At 45.1% G+C, this 5647-nt stretch overlaps 1 long non-coding RNA gene across 1 annotated transcript; it reads left to right on the forward strand.

The window, feature by feature from the left end:
* Window positions 1-398: 398 nt before the first annotated feature.
* LOC125935388 (uncharacterized) lies at window positions 399-3818 on the forward strand. Its single transcript, XR_007461635.1, has 2 exons — window positions 399-2225; window positions 2638-3818. It is a non-coding gene; the product is annotated as an uncharacterized LOC125935388 (long non-coding RNA).
* The last annotated feature ends 1829 nt before the right edge of the window (window positions 3819-5647 follow it).

Here is a 5647-nt window from a genome sequence, read left to right on the forward strand (position 1 = left end):
CTATTTGCAACAAAGTGGATGGAACTGGAGGGTATTATGCTAAGTGAAATAAGTCAGTCAGAGAAAGATATGCTATGATTTCACTCATACGTGGAATTTGAGACACTGAACAGAAGACACGGGGGCAAGGAAGGAAAAATAACATAAAAACAGAGGGAGGCAAACCATAAGCGACTCCAATACAGAGGACAGAATTTGGATTGAGGGGGTTAAATGGGTGCATTAAGGATGAGCACTGGGTGTCATACATAAGAGATGAATCACTGTGTTCTCCTGAAACCAAGACCACAGTGTATGTTAACTAATTTGAGAATAATAAATAAAATGAAATAATGAAATAAGATAAAAATAAAAACAGTGGGTGTGGAGGGCTTCCTGGAGGAGGCTGCTGTAAATGAACTTCCAGGATGGGAAAGGGAACTGTGATATTGTGATTTATTTATTTTTTTAAATTTATTCACTTTGAGAGAGAGAGGGAGGGAGAACAAGCAGGGGAGGGGCAGAGAGAGAAGGAGAGAGAATCCCAACTGGGGGCTCTTATCTCGCCAGCTGTGAGATCATGACCTGAATGGAAATCAAGATTGGCCGCACAACCTATTAGGCCACTCAGGTGTCCCTGTGATACTATGATTTATAACAACAAATAAGTACTTGGTCTTCATCCCAGTTTCTGGCACAGAGCTCCTAAAACCCTTGGAATTTCCGAAGTGGTGAGAGCGGCAAAAAGTGTCTTTTGTTATGTTAATGAGGTGACTTTGGGACCCCCCCCCCCCATGGGGACTGGTTGCCTGGAGAACAAACCACGTGATTAGAGGGTTGGAAATTTCAGGCTCACCCCCTGCATTGAGGGGAGGGGAGAGGGGCTGGAGGTTGAACTGATCTCACCAGTGGTGGGCGATTTAATCATACGTGCCTGTGCAGTAAAGCTCCATAAACACCCAAAAGCATGGGGTTCCGAGAGCTTCCGGGTTGGTGAGCACGTGGAGACTTGGAGAGAGTGGCGCTCCTGGAGAGGGCCCGGAAGCCTCACGCGTAGTCCCTGTACCCTGCCAGATGCATATCTTCCATCTGGCTGTTTCTGAGTTACAGCCTTTATAATAAACCGGTAATTTAGTAAGTAAAGTGTTTCTCTAGGTTCTGGGAGCCGCTCTAGCAAATTAATAAAACCCGTGGGAGGAGGTCACTGGAACTTACCATCCATAGCCAGCCAGTCGGAAGCACAGTAACCTGGATTTGCGATTGGCATCTGAAGGGGTGAGGTGGGGTGGGACAGAGGGGTGGCAGTCTTGTAGGGCTGAGCCCTTAACCTGTGGCGTCTGATGGTCTCTCCAGGTAGACAGCATCAGAATAGAGTTGAATTGTCAGGACACCCAGCTGGTGCCGGAGAAACACTTGGGGGGTGGGGAAAACACCCGCGCATTGGAACTGGGGTGTAGAATTGGAGGAACACACTTCTCTGAGTTCCCCTCTTTTTCATAGTTTTGACATTGGATCGTGGAAATGTTTTACATATCCAAAAAAAGTAAAGTTAAACCAGAAAAGAGAAAAAAGCAAACCTGAACTGGAATACGAATAGAAAAAAAACAAACCTAATTATATATCAAATCAGTAACATTCCCGCACACACTGAAGAATCCTTGATTCCGGTACCCATTAACGGAGCATTCTCCAAGGATAAAAAGAACAGCTCTCAAACCCTGACCTTTGCTAAGGCTTGTTGTAGGAGTGGTTTGATGGCGTATTTCTGAAATAATTGTGTGTGTGCTGCAGGATACATGTACTTTCTTGCAGTTTTAAAGAAGGGTGTTATTTCCTTGAGCTCTCTGGGACTGCTTCTAGCAAAGCAAACATTTTAATAAGCAGACACTTAGCAACTGACCTGTCAGCACTTGGGATCCAGACGGGTTGTGAAACCAGACTCCACCCCCATCTCTGAGCGGTGATGAGTCACTGAGTGGACAGCGCCCCCTGCAGGACACTGTTGGCCACGAACGCGCCTTCCTTCAGCAGCCCTTGGATGTTAATTACAATTTTTCCAACACCAAAACTTGGTGGGGCCCTCTTCCTTCGCCTAGGTGTCACTGGAGGAGATCGACTGCATTCATAGAGTCTGTCTTTCCCATGATTCAGTTATGGACCAGTGGAAAGGGCGGAGTTTACGAAGTCGGACGGAACGAAGTTAATACAACACAAACGGAGGTCTTAACCGTGGAGATAATGAAAAGGTGAGGATGAATTCGGATATGGGAATGGAAAGAGGCTTTCCCAACGTGGGTTGGGTTATAAAATCAAGGGGACAGAGCGTGGGAAAAGGGGGGGACGACAGTCTGGAGCGGCCAGGATGAACAGGGCGGCAGCTCTTCCTTGACCGTCACTGTTCATCGGTTAATGGCTATGATGGTCAGACGAAGCGCCTCTAAGCAGCAGGTGCGCGGGCAGACCTCCAAGGCGAGTGGTCAGCGGTGGCCCAGGCAAGGCCGTGTTAGTGTCCGGGTCTGCCAGACTCCAGAATTTGTGTTCGTTACCCCACTGGTTGCCGGTAGCAAAGAGGGTCAGGCACTCCAGGACTTCCCGCCAGGGTAGGGAGGAGGTGGAGCTTCCTGGGCTCTGAGCCATTCTCTGCCTTTTCTTCACCAGATCTCAGCTCGCAGGCAGGGAGGGGGGACTGAGCGACCCCCCTGGGATGACTGACAGCCTCCAGCCACCTCCCACGGACTCCCCATCTCCATTTCCTTGTGCCTGAAGCCCACAGCGATGCCCTTAAGCAGGTGGACAGCTGCGGCTCAGGGGCTGGCGTGGGGTAGGTGCACAGTTCACCGCCAGGTGGCCGAACGCTCTAGTTCAGAGCCTTACCTTGTTAGTTCAGCAGCAACTGTGCACCAACCTACTCAACACCCGCAATGAATGACATTTGAAGCTCAGAACTGTGCCAGACTGAGGGGCGTGCATGTGAAATGCATCTGCGTGGCTCTCTCCTTTATTTACTGCTTACTACTTGCCAGTCACTGTGCTAAGCACTTGGCAAGTATAATGTGGAGAGTTTTGAATTGTGTCACTGTGATTTTTTTTTCCCCTCCTGTCATCCCTTGGCTGTGACCTCCCTGCCAAAGCCATCGTTTGCCTTGGTCTTGCTGTGGGAATGTAAAGCTTTTACTCCAGTTCAGATCTGAGAGCCAGCAGGTTTGGAAACAAGAAGGATTTTGTGAACTTTTTTAGTTCCCAGGCCTGGCAGATAAGCTCAGATGTCTTCAAACTAAGGGTACACAAACTTCTGGGGTGCACAGTCTTTCCAGGTGCAGGGGCTGGGAAAACCAGAAAACAGGTTTTACTAATTTATTGACTGATACACAGAATCTGAAAAAGAATCTTGTAAAAAAACAACTGATTAAGTTTTATTTTATTTTTTAAAATTTACTTATTTTGAGAGCAAGAAAGTGAGCAGGGGAGGGGCAGAGAGAGAAGGAGAGAGAGAATCCCAAGCAGGCTCTGCGCTGCCAGTGTGGGGCCTGATGCGGGGCTTGATCCCACCAACTGTGAGATCATGACCTGAGCTGAAATTAAGGGTCGGAAGCTCAACTGACTGAGCCACCCAGGTGCCCCTCCTTTTTTTTTTTTCAAGTGAGGTATAATTTTTTTTAACTGAGGTATAATTGACATATAACATTATATTAGTTTCAGGTGTACAACATCATGATTTGGTATTTGTATATATTATGAAATGATCATCACAATAAATCTAATTAACAGCCACTAGCATACATAGTTGCAAACATATTTTTCTTGTGATGAAAACTTTTAAGATCTACTGTCTTCACCTCTCCTTTTGTCTAGAAGTGCATTAGTCTCAGGGCACCTGGGTGGCTCAGCCGGTTAAGCAGCCGACTTTGGCTCAGGTTGTGATCTCAGAGTTTGTGAGTTTGAGCCCCGCACTGGGGCTTTGCACTGGCAGTGTGGAGCCTGCTTGGAATTCTCTCTCTCCCTCTCTCTCTCTGCCTCTCCCCTGATCACTCTCTCTGTCCCTCTCTCAAAATAAATAAATAAAAACTTAAAAAAAAATAATCATCCTTAGTTAGGTGGGGACAGCAGGTGCCTCTGAACAGCAAGCATAGTGGAGGTTAGGGATGCTGAGCAGGGAGCACAGTCTCTGGGAATATCAACCTTTTCAGGACACATTGGCTGCAACTGACAGGTGATATTTCCATATTTCTTTTTTTTTTTTTTTAAGCTTATTTATTTATTTATCTCTACACTTGATGTGGAGTTCGAACTCATGACCCCAAGCTCAAGAGTCATGTGCTCTTCCAACTGAGCCAGCCAGGCACCCCAGTATTTCCATATTTCTTTCAGATTCTTTGTGGTATTCAAGAATGGAGTCTAACTTCTCATATCAAATCACATAAAGTATTCTGATTACAGTCTTCATCTTATAAAATGTTTCATAATCTATTTCTGTTATAAAAAAAAAAAGACTGCTAGCACCACATCTATTAGTCTTTAGCAGTATATGCCTCAATAAAAGATGTTTTTTATGTTTAAAAATTATTCATCAAAATTTGTTTTTTCTGTTCTTTTGGTCAATTGTGTACTCATTCTGTTTGTACTGGTAATTCAATTCAGGAGACACGTTTAACACTTAGGACTTACGGTTGGTAGGGAATAAAGTAAACTTCAAAATTCCAGTTTATATACTTTTTTGGTTCTAGCCAAGTATGATAAAGTGGTCGATAAAAGACTTTAAAGCCTAAAAATACATCCCCTTATGGCAAAGATGTACAGAGGATGTGGAATGGAAACATGGATTTAAGGAGAAAAAGGAAAAAGTGTAAAATTTCCAAATGTTGGAGAAGAGCTTGCTGGTGGATTTAAAAACCTGAAGATAGCAGGGAAGAAAGTGTTTTAATGTTTAGATTCCACTGGATACATTTAGAAGACTTACATAACAGGGGCACCTGGGTGGCTCAGTCAGTTGAGCATCTGACTCTTGATCTCACTCAGTTCTTGATCTCAGGGTCATGAGTTCAAGCTCTGCATTGGGCTCCACGCTGGGTGTGACGCCTACTTTTAAAAAAAAAAAAAAGACTTACATAATAGTTTTTTATGTTAAATATTAGTATTTACATCAGGTGGGAAATTCCAACCCTTGTAATATTTTTAATGTTTTATTTATTTTTGAGAGAGCTAGACAGAGCATGAGCCAAGAGAGGGGCAGAAAGAGAGGGAGACACAGAATCTGAAGCAGGCTCCAGGCCCTGAGCTGTCAGCACAGAGTCTGATGCGGGGCTCGAACTTATGCACTGCAAGATTATGACCCGAGCTGAAGTCAGATGCCCAACTGACTAAGCCACCCAGGTGCCCCATGAGAATTTTTCAAATGTTTTTTTATCTTATTGTTACTAATTTTTGAGAGAGAGATTGAGGGGGCATGCAAGTAAGAGAGGGGCAGAAAGAGAGGAAGACAGAGGATCCGAAGCAGGCTCTGCACTGAGAGCTCAGAGTGTGATGTGGGGCTCGAACTCACGAACTGTGAGATCACAACATGAGCCGAAGTCAGACGCTTAACTGACTGAGCCACCCAGGGGCCCATCCCTTGCAATAATTTAAATATTTAGTGACTATTGTAGATGTCATCTTCAAAATGTGCAAGGGT

This window comes from Panthera uncia (genome assembly GCF_023721935.1).
Source record: "Panthera uncia isolate 11264 chromosome A1 unlocalized genomic scaffold, Puncia_PCG_1.0 HiC_scaffold_17, whole genome shotgun sequence".
Lineage (NCBI taxonomy): Eukaryota > Metazoa > Chordata > Mammalia > Carnivora > Felidae > Panthera > Panthera uncia.